General features: G+C 36.7%; 2 long non-coding RNA genes across 2 annotated transcripts; both read right to left on the reverse strand.

The window, feature by feature from the left end:
- Positions 1 to 216: 216 nt before the first annotated feature.
- LOC137487509 (uncharacterized) lies at positions 217 to 1,077 on the reverse strand. Its single transcript, XR_011006113.2, has 2 exons — positions 862 to 1,077; positions 217 to 764 (listed from the first exon to the last, which is right to left on the reverse strand). It is a non-coding gene; the product is annotated as an uncharacterized lncRNA (long non-coding RNA).
- Positions 1,078 to 1,212: 135 nt separating this feature from the next.
- Positions 1,213 to 2,654, reverse strand: LOC137487510 (uncharacterized). Its single transcript, XR_011006114.2, has 3 exons — positions 2,547 to 2,654; positions 1,474 to 1,600; positions 1,213 to 1,298 (listed from the first exon to the last, which is right to left on the reverse strand). It is a non-coding gene; the product is annotated as an uncharacterized lncRNA (long non-coding RNA).
- Positions 2,655 to 11,753: the final 9,099 nt, after the last annotated feature.

The following is an 11,753-nucleotide window of genomic DNA, read 5'->3' on the forward strand; positions in this document are numbered from 1 at the left end:
TTCAACACTTTGAAAGTGTCTCATGGGGTCCACTCAAAACAGAGTTAAATCAACACTTTCAAAAGGGTTGGCACATTGACACCGAAGTAAGGGTTAATTTTAACTCTGGGCAGAGTTAAAAAATGTAACTATATTTAACACCGCCTAGTGTAATATATTTATTTTATTCAACTCTCTTGAGTGTAAATATGGTAAAAAGGTCAAATAGACTGTAAATTACAAAAGAAAAAACATTTTATTTGAAAACATTCACCACTTCAACAATTCATTCAGTTTTTAAAATGCAACAATGTCAAATATGCTTTAAATCTTTTATTAGTACAGACAGTATCAACAAAATATGTATGACCAGTGCTCAAAAAGGCTGTTTCAGTCCTTTGGTCCAAACTTGATGTGTTATCAGAGCAATTTGAAAGTTCAATATAGCGTCACTCATAGTTTACTCCTGAACTCATAGTTTTCTTGTGAAATTACATTTTAAACAACTTGGCGTGCAAATCTTTCACTTCGGGTGTTTCCTTGGTCCTCCATATCAAACACAGCAGTTTAAATTAAGGTATAAATGCTGTAAACTTGTGTGAAAACAAACTGGAGCTAGGAAATCTCATCAAGCATGTCCTGTGAATGAAGTGCTTCCCAGCCACAGGATGACCTTTTTATCCATGACGATGTAGTAGCTGCTGATCGCTCGTCTAGTGGTTCCTGATGCACGGATATACTGTAGGGTGATGCTCATCTAAGAACTCTTCAAGACTCCAGCATGACTAAGAAAAATGTTTGAAAACAAATTGCAATCAAATTCTATGATAAATTTAAAAGAACATTTAAAGTAAATAAAACATTCAAGAAATCTAAACTCACCTTTTGAAAATCTTCATGATGATCCACAACTTGACTCTCCCAGCTGGTTGAGGGGACAGGATATGGAAAAGTAGAAAAAACACATATATCACTGTTGGATCTCCAAAAACAATTAGGTTAACCACTATGACTAGAACTGGAAAAACAGGCAGCTGTCTGTCCAGAATCCTGAATTTAACACAACACTTGGAGCAAAATTTAGAGGAGCTTAAAATCTTTTATATCATTTAGTGATGCTGACTTCCCCAAAATATTGGCCACAGTGTAAAAAATATTCATAAACTTCATAAACAACAGTTTTCTGTAAGCGTGTGCGTGCGTGCGTGTGTGCGCATGTGCATGTTTCTTTACCAGAATCAAATTGTTAGGCCCTTTTAGGTCCAGTATTGACGCCACCTTTACTGGAGTCTAGCAGATGTTTCAGGTCTAAATATAATCTAAAATATTAGGATAAGCAGAAGAGGAAAAGTGCAAAGTAAAGAGCAAAACATTATTTAAGTAATAGTTCACCCACAATACAAAACTTATCACCTTCATGTCATTCATTATTCTTTAATGCTCTAATACCCTCTCAGCTTATGTGAAACAAATACAGAACTTTATCAAACATACCTTCATTATTATCACCACATATGACAAAGAAGGTGTGCTTGGTCATTTCACCAACTCTGGAAATACACCATCCGTCTCTAATCAGCCACCGTCACAGGGTCTTGTGTTATTGTATAGAGAACTGTGGCTGTTAAAAAAAACAACAAAAAATTTGTATTTAACACATATGCATAACCTTCAGATAAAAAGGAGAGATGAACATCACAAAGTATGCCTCACACTTTTTCAGATATCTTTTGATTCAGATGTTGATTATTGATAATAAATCTACAAATCAAACCTGTATCATCATTAGGCTGCTCAAATATGAATCAGTTGATTAATTTTACAGACAGGTGGCTGTTTACAACGCACTAAATTGTCTTTAATAAAACGGAAATGTTGTGTACAGTACATGCTAAGTTTAGCCTATAGTTTTAAGCACAATATCATGCGGGAGAAAAAAGCTTGACTAAGATGTTCCTGACTACATAAATAGCCTAACTTACTAACGTCAGACATCCCGAGTTGGGAAAAGTAATTTTCGGGGGATACAGAGTTGATTTGCGGGAGGTAGCGGGAGAGATGAGAACCTGAAGAGCAATGGGATGAGTTGCGCGCGACGTACCTGAAGAGCGGTGGGGGTGACTTGCGCGCGACGTACCTGAAGAGCTGGGAGGGATGCGGTGGAGAGGGGTGTGCAAAGTGTTTAATGACCGGGCGGGTGACGCGCGATTTCCGGGAGATTATCATTCATTTGCGGGCATCTACTTGGGCATCTGGGAGTCTCTGTGCATTTGCAGGATAACGTTACGTTAGTCCCGCAAATTCCGGGAGACTTCTGTAACCTTAAATGTCTGAGAAAGTGCAAACGCGGTCATTTAAAGACATTAATGTTAACATTCCGACTTTAATGGTTGTCAACGCTTAATATAATTCAAGCGTACGTTATCACGCAAGTCTATGAATGAACCAGTTTAAAAGGGCTGCGGTGTTTAAAATAACCAAATTAACGTACACGAATAACAAACAATCATATGTTTTAGTCAGGAAGCCTTTTACAAGTAACGTTAAGCATATGTTCATTTACTCACCAGATATGTTTTAGAAATTCTCCAGAGCGTATGGAAACCGTCCTGTGTTGCCGTTAGCATCCAGGCAGAGTAGGCTAGGCTGCTCCGGGGATTCCCTCGCTAGTTTGCTTTGAATTAAAGGGGAAGTGTCGATTTTATTTTACAGATGGGTAACAACGCACAAAATGGCATTAAGCGTGACAGAAATGTGTTGAACATGTACATTTGATGTTTTTATGCACTATGAATGCGTGAGCATATATAAAAACATTCTTGAAAAGAAGTGAATAGTAATGCAGTTAAGCTAGATACACAAACGACCATGAATGAACCGCAGAAGATTAAAATTGTCACTCCATTCTAAAGTTATTAACTTAACAATGTTTACAACTGTATTTCCTTAAAGAAAGTCAGTAAAATACCAACATTTAGGTAGTTTGACTCACCAGTTGCTGTTCTAAACCTCAGATGGAAAATGGCGTCTGGAAAATTCTTCAGTGACTGGGGCTGCATGAATTCCCGGATGTTGGAAATAACACCACCAAGTGTTGAAAAGATAACTCCTTGATTTCGCACTGAATAAAATCAATTCTAACTCTAATTATATTCATTTATCAAAATTTAACTCTTTAACGTCAACACTTTACTCTGAAATGCTTCAACACCGAGAATTTAACTCAGATGAATTTGCTGTGTAGTTAGGGTAAGTTTTATTCTAGCAGAAATAAAACAAATAAGACACTCCAGAAGAAGGAGGACTTCAACTGTGTGTGTGTGTGTGTGTGTGTGTGTGTGTGTGTGTGTGTGTGTGTGTGTGTGTGTGTGTGTGTGTGTGTGTGTGTGTGTGTATACACAGTTGAAGTCAGAATCATTTGCCCCTCTGAATTATAAGCCCCTGTTTATTTTTCCTTCAATTTCTGTTTATTAATGAAAAAGTGGGGGCTCTACTTTAATGATCTAAGCGCAAAGTCTAAAGTGTATGGTGCAAAAGCATTAAGGGCTTGTCCGAATCAACTTTTGCTATTTTAAGGACAGAAAAATACGGTCTGTGCAGCATCGCCTGGTCTAACAGGGTTGTGCTTATTCTCTTAATGAGTTGTGGGTGTGTTTTGAGAATAAACCAATCAGGGTCTCATCTCCCATTCCTTTTAAGAGTCACTAGCGAGACAACAGTTAAACAGACTATCTGCAGCGCGAGGATAAAGAATGAGCCTCCTCCATTCCTCTTTACTTCATCTTTCTCTTTCAAAGATAAGGAAACAGTGTTGTACGCACAGACATCCATTAGCCTGCATGATTAATTTTGCTTGTGAAGCGCAAAGATTTGTTTTAAAACTATTTCTAAATTAAGTTCAAGCAAACGAATAAAAGAACAATAATAACAAAGTGTGGTCAAACAATGGAGTTTTACCCAAATACACATCCTATGCCCCATAGTCCAAAACCAAGACAGGTGGACAAATCTAAGCTTTTTTTGAACAAAATAAATATAAATAAATATAAATTAAATATAAATTAAATAAATATAAGCAATTAAGGAGCACAATTAACATGTTCTATGAGTTCACAAAGTGGACCAAATGGATTTACTATTTAAACAACCTGGCAGAAAACGAGAAAATTGAAAATAGCAACAAATCGCGGTAAACATGTCTTGCGCATTAACTGTTATCATTAATTAAAAAAAATAGCAATAAATTACATCTTAAAATAGTTTCAAATATAAATCATGCATTTTCAATTGTAATTATGTTACCATTTTACTGTATTTCCAGTCAAATAAATGCCAACTTGAGTGATAACATAATTAACATACATCATAATCATGTAAATTATAAGATAATTATATCAAAATATCATAATTACAAGTTAATTTATCAAATATCTTAAAATTTATTAATTATTAAAAACCTATAACTGGCAGCTTACTATAGAACGAAGCAGGCAGGGAAAGAGAGAGGAGGAGGAAAAGGTGAAGTAAGACATGGTATGAGAACAACTTGTACCATAATTCCCAGCTGCCACATGCCACCTCAGCTACGGTGCTACTAACTTTTCACAAGTGAACTCATGAAGATGATTTTGCTGACCTCTTCTTCTACACATTACACTTTTGGCAACACCAAAATCTTGGGTTTCTATTCCTAGGAAATGTATGAATTGATATGTTTGACTGCGATTTGGAATAGTTTCTGCTAACTGCATCAAACTGACAGAATTAAGCCAGAGCGTTGAAAGACTTGAAAGACTTTCTCAGGAATTTCACAACACATATTTAAATTTTCAATCGTGTCGACTCCTTAGTTACATAAGTTTGGCATATCGCCTCTAATGTTGGGTCACGTCACACCTCTACTGCGCTCGCTCCCTACAGGATCAAGTTCAAAACACTTGTGTTGCCAAATAGGGCTGCTGATGGACATACTAGCACTCTGAGCTATTATTCCTGTCCTCAAACCCAAATACTAGACAAAACTGATTCATATATATATATATATATGGGTTAAATATATATATATATATATATATATATATAGCAATATCACACGAGTAGCAGTATATCGCTGTATATCGGCACTGGTGGGAGTCGTTGGCTCGAGGCTGCATACAGAATCCCTTAGTGTCCGTCCAGTGACATATACAGCCATATCGCACTGCTACGAGTGTGATATTTCATTTATACAACAAATTGGGGGCATAATCGTGTATATAAAAAAAGAAAATCAAACACGGAGAGTCTCAAAAGCCCTTTGTAAAGAGGAACTACTTTCTCCCGCCAATCATTCACATCTGCAGCTGACAGTCAGAACAGCTGAAATCGTTGCTATTTCACCAACATCATTTAGAGCTAGTATTTGTATGATTCTCTAGCATAATGTCTAAACTGATGACAAAACAGGTGATTTTGCTCACATTTTAAGATTATAAGGCTGAACGCCATGAAATGCCATCAGTCTACAGACATTTCCCAGTATTTCTCTGTTGCAATCAGGAAATCACAACAATTAATCCCTAAAAAGCCAAAACAAAGCAAACACTTCCAGATTACTATGGTATAAATACAGCACTACAGCATATAAAAGAGAGAGATCGACTTAAAATGTCCCCTACCTGTTCTATAATGGTTTGATCAGCTGTAGTTTGAAATGGTATTCGGTCATTAAATAACAATATCAATTTTATCGCCCAGCCCTAATGTGCGCTTCTCAAATTTCTCCTGTGAGTGACATTCACGCCTGCCCTCTCACATAAATCCACCAGAGGCCGATGTCGACTGACTGACCAACTGACTGACCAATACCCCCACCCACCCCCTTCTGTAAGTCCAACCAATAGTGTTTTCAAAAACACAGATTGACCAGCCCCCACTCACGTCCCTAGACCCAACCAACAGTGTTTTCAAAAGCAATCAAAAATTTTTTAAATTTTGAAGGAAAGACTGATTGATTGATTGATTGATTGATTGATTGATTGATTGATTGATTGATTGATTGATTGATTGATTGATTGATTGATTGATTGATTGATTGATTGATTGATTGATTGATTGACTTTGAATGCTATTGAATGAATGAATGTTAGAATCGTTGATTGATTAAATCAATTAATGATTGACTGACTTTGAATATCTCCGAATGAATGGATGAATGAATGAATGATTGACTGACTGATTGATTTTGAATGTGAATGAATGAATGTTTGTTTGCTTGATTGATTAATTGGTTAATTGATTGATTTAGTGAACAAGTGAGTGAATGCGCAAGTTGATGATCGATTGATTGAATAAATACATGAATGCCTGATTTTTAATGTTATTGAATTAATAAATGTATTCATGCATCATTGATAGATTGAATAAATAATTGACTTTGTTACTGAATGAATAAATGAATGAATGAATGAATGAATGAATGTAATATTTTATTCATTCATTATTAATGGCTGAATACATGATTGACGTTTTCAGATTTGTCCACATTCTCACTCTGTTAGTTACTTGTTTGTTTTATTTGTGTCTTACCTGCTTTCTGGTACCACTTCTGGACTCGAACCCTGTCGTCACGGCCAATTCCGTTCCGTGTCTCAAATCCTCTAACGTACGCAACAAGCCAGTGGAAAAACTTATAACAGTGGAAAAGCAGTCCACACAGAGGTACACGGCAACAAAGTGACGACGTCATAAAGCTCCTTGGCGTTCATTTTAAAGACAAAATGCAGACATACGTACTTCTGGCTACATAATTTGTGATCTCCAGGAATGTATATCGGGCTAAGCTTTCAGAATAAGTCTATGTTAGATTTTTAAAAGGAGGTATGGCACCAAACACCACCCCTAAACTGTTATTGGGGAGTGAGTAAATCGAATTAAATTGTACAAATGAGATCATACAAATTCAAAATGTTCAAATACTAAATCAAAAAGTTACAAATTGACGAGAGATATTGTTGGATTATACATGAAAAGGCACAATGCATAACTATGGTACAGTGGTACTATAGAAATAATTTTATTTAAATTTTTTTTATTTCAGGAAATATTTTTGGATTACAGCTTGGTATTCTAGTCAGTGTTTCTAAAAAAAATCTCACTACGACAAGCACAAGATACAGGCATAAAATCAATTACAGTAACTAACTAGGTGGTCTGAGTGTTTGGGTGAAAGCATTCCACACATTCTCAATCTGACTACCACACCGATAGGCAATTATCAGCAGAGAGAGAAACATCGCAGTGTAAGCGTGGTCTGTGCGTGCGTGTGGTGGATACATGCAAACAGAGCAACACACAACACTTTCCCTCTCACGCTCACCTTGGTACCCTATAAACGCAATGCTCACGAAGCGCTAATTCCTGGATGTCAGGAGTGCTTTCTGGTCACACGCGAGGAGGCAGGATGTTCTGGTCTGTGCTGTATGAGCGGACCCATACACTCCCATACATACAATCCTATAAAGGAAGATTCAGCTCAGAATCAAAGGATCGACTCTGCAACAGTATATCATTTCATTTTGTGATTATCGTGTTGAAACGAATCAAATCAATCTCAATAAAAGTTTAGCAATTGTTTATGACAGCCGGGCCTGTGGCAAGCCTTTAAATGTGTCCGTCAAATGAGAAAAATGCTTGAATGGTTTACCAAACTGTTACGATGACAAAATGCTGTTGTAAAAAAACGAATAACAAACTGCCAGAGCTTCATTTGTTAACATTTTCGCTGCGAGCAACTTTGACGATTGGACTGTTGTAATCGGGGAGATCTTAAGACGGAGTGGGTGGCAACAGAGTTGCGGTTTTTGGTGGAACGAGTATTTTAAACCCCAAAGCATGCTGGTTTGCATCTGACATGTTACTCGGTAGACAAATAAGCTTGGAAGAGAAAATAAAACGTTGAAATGCTCATGATATATGGGCAGGGATAATGATTATATATGGTGTTTTGGTGTTTGGGTTTTCTATTGACTTCTATTTGTAATGAAAAAAGGATTACTGGCCTGTGATCAGAATCATCATGATGCGTGTAATTAGTTATACGGGTGTGCGCAGATCTATATGTAATGTCGCAAGATGACATTCTTTATTCATTTTAACATTTCATTTTAAAATTGACAGCAGTAATTTGGTTTAATGGGGCAGGAATGATTTTTTTTTTGCCCCCTTTCTTCCATTTTTGTTCATTTTGGTGCCATTTTTGCTACAAGCCTCTATTAATAAACCCAAGTGCTATTTTGGGATTTCCGCCTGAGTTTTGCCTACCCAAATTTAAAAGCTTCCCATATCCACATGCAGAGGTGTAAATGCAAAAATTTTAAAGAAACCCTTTGAATTTTCATAAAACACTATTGAAAGTGTTTAAAATAACAGTATGTGTTGTCTGTGTAATAAGAAACACCTAAAAAAGAGGCGCTTTTTGTATTTATTTTTTTTTAACTCAAATTTGAAAGTGTACCTTTTAGGTACTGTGTGGTCTAGGTTGCAGTAATTAATTTTGGTGGTTCCTGCACATGTCTGTAATCATAGGAAAAAATAAAAATCTCTCTACCATAATCTATGCTAAAGTTATTGTATTCCAACTGATGAGAGGTGCTGTACAAGCAACAGGGATCGATCATTGTTTCCATATGTCACTATTCTTGTGTTTGATCAAACATAATTTACTGTGTTTGGACCACATCAGACATATAAAAGGATTACTTATGCACATCATCTCAAAAACAGGAGGAGAAATGGCCCTGAAGCACACAGCATAAGGTAAGAGATGGCAGCTGTCTGTGCTATCTGGGGCTGCTTAGTGATCATGAATGTATGTTTTCACTTTTGCGCCAAGGAGACACCGCAATTCATTCAACAACTGTTTGATATGTGAATATAATTCAGTAAATAAATTGCTACAAGCGTATGAGCACCGGCAAGAGCTTTCATTTGAGCTATAACTTGTACACGTGTCATATATGAACCATATGAAAAATATGAAAATGAACCAATGTTCAATACCCATCTCGAGTATCCAAAATACTGTGTATATAAGTGTAAATAACTTTTGTACAGTAGAATAAAAACCAAAGTGATGCATATGTGCCTAAAATAAAGCTTCTTCACTTTCAAACGAAACCACTTAAGGGAGTCTGGTGCAATGCAAGCCCTTTAAATCTTAAAGGGAAAGCCGATGACGTCACGGACCCGGTATTGGGACCACGGGGTTTAACTTCCAGTCTTTCAAGTGGTTTTATTAAAGTGATTACTATAAGTACTAAATGTAATGTCAATATTTTCAAAAGATACCACTAAATTTGTCATTTTTAATCAATAAAACTTTGGAATTTTCACACTTTCTGATTAATAAGAAGTTATTAATCATTAACATGAAAAATATTAAGTTGTGACTGTTTTATAAAATAATTCTTTGAATCCAAATGTACTAAGATTGCAAAAAATAACAACCCAGGCTCATTATTGATATGTACCCCTATATACATTTCTGGAGATCGCAAAATGTGTCCAAGGAGGTATGTTTTTTTGCAGTTCTTGTTTTTGCAAATCCACTAGAGGCCGCTGTGTACACTTCTTGACATCTCAAATTTCTCTCATGAATGCAATTCGCAACTGCTCTTCTCACGTAAATCCACCAGAGGCCGCTGTTGACTGACTGACTGACTGACTGACTGACTGACTGACTGATCAACCGATCTCCCACCAACCCCTCTCCTTAAACCTCACCGATTGTTTTTAAAAGCCCCGATTGACTCGATCACGCCCTTCCCTAAAGCCATGCAACAGTGTTTTTAAAAGCAATCCCTCGCGGCCACCTGATTTTTACCATGTTTTCAGATTTTACCACATTCTTACTCTGTTATTTACTTGTTTATTTTATTTTTTGCCCTTGGTTTTTGTTTTACCTGCTTTCTGGAACCGTTCTTCCAGACTCGAAACCCATCATCAACGTCAATTCCTTTAGGCGTCTCAAGTCTGCTAACGTACATGGTGGAGGTACTGGGTGAACTTATAACTGCGGAAAAGCCGTTCACATGAAGGTAAGCAGTCAGCGGTAGTGCAAAAAGAAATAGAAGCTGGCTAGCTTTCGTTTTAACGATGAAATGCAGCCATATGTAGCTACATAATTTGCATTCTCCAAACTTGAAACGCAGAGAGGAGTTGAACACAACGATGGGGTTCGAGTCCGGCAAAGAACGGTTCCAGAAAGTAGACAAAAACAGAAGCCAAAAATTAATTAATAAAAAAAATTAAATAAACAAGTAAAATCGAGAACGTGGTAAAATCTGAAAACGTGGTAAAAATCAGGCGAGGGCTTTTCTTTTTCTTGATTGCTTTTGAAAATTGTCAGTTGGGTTAAGGGAAGGAGGAGGATGAGTCAGTCGACCAGTCAGTCAGTCAGTCATTCAAACAGTCAGTCGACAGCGGCCTCTGGTGGGTTTACGCGAGAACAGCAGGTGTGAAAGGCACTCGCGAGAGAAATTCGAGATCTCAAAAATCGTACACAGCGGCCTCTAGCGGATTCAAACCAAAACTCCAAAAACGGGCACGTGTTTGGCACTCTCCAGATATTTATGAGCCTGGGTTGGCAAAAACCTCATCAAATGTAAAAATGTACTTAAATGTGTTCCTGTTTCATTAATTTATTTTCCTTCAGCTTAGTCCCTTGTTTTTTAGGGGTTGCCACAGCGGAATGAACCGGCAACTCTTCTGTTTTATGCACTGGGCAAGTGTTAGTTTATAAATTTCTTAAAAATGTAAAACAATTATTTTAAGTCTATAGACAGACTGAACAATGTATTCAAGATCACTATGAATATTCATAAAATGGAGCAAAATTAGATTTAAAAATTACTGGTTATATATTTAGTATAGGGACCAATTCTCACTATTAACAGTGGTTTATTACCTGCCTGTCATTAAGATATTGGCTATTTATTAGTACTTATAAAGTATATATTGAGCATGATCTCATTCTACATCCCTAATCCAAACTAATACCTTAATAACTATTAATAAGCAGCAAATTAGGAGTTTTTGTCATAATTAGTTGTCTGTTAATTGCCGTAATACCTTTTTTTTTTTTAGATAATTTTATTAAATTACTAGATAATTGTACCTTTAAATAAAATGTGACCAAAATATTTATTCATTTTACTTATCATACAACAGATGGAAAGACAAATGCACTGTGATTTAGGAAGCAGTATGATCTGGCCATAGTACTTTGTTTAATCTAGATGCATACACAAAATTAATAAACATATTTGCAGCAATAATAAGAATGTAAGTTATTGCTTTCATACTGTAGGTTGAGTTGACAGTTGGTGTTTTCACCATTTAAATGAATGACACTATATTTTAGGCCTCACTTAGGAGCAAGAAAGGGAACTGAAGTTGTTCATAAAAGCCTGTGATGTTTCTTTGCAAACAGCGAGTGTTAAATCCAGTGAGTGCCTTACATATTTTGATCCTACTATAGCTGTCAGCAAACGCAGGCGCTGCATACTAAACTGAGCTCATTTATATATTTACCACCAGTGTCCGTCGGTCACTAGAGAAGCAGTCAATGAACTGATACCCTGTCGGAAGAGGAGGATGTTCGTCACGTCACGGCGCATGCTAATTCCTGTGTCAGATTCCTGTCTCGGGCCGCCACCTTTGGATCTTTTAATCTCCCTCAGGGACGGACGGCTGTCTCCATAATCCGTTTCGTGACTGTTCCAGCTCCATGCCTC

The sequence above is a fragment of the Danio rerio genome, chromosome 14 (assembly GCF_049306965.1).
Source record: "Danio rerio strain Tuebingen ecotype United States chromosome 14, GRCz12tu, whole genome shotgun sequence".
Lineage (NCBI taxonomy): Eukaryota > Metazoa > Chordata > Actinopteri > Cypriniformes > Danionidae > Danio > Danio rerio.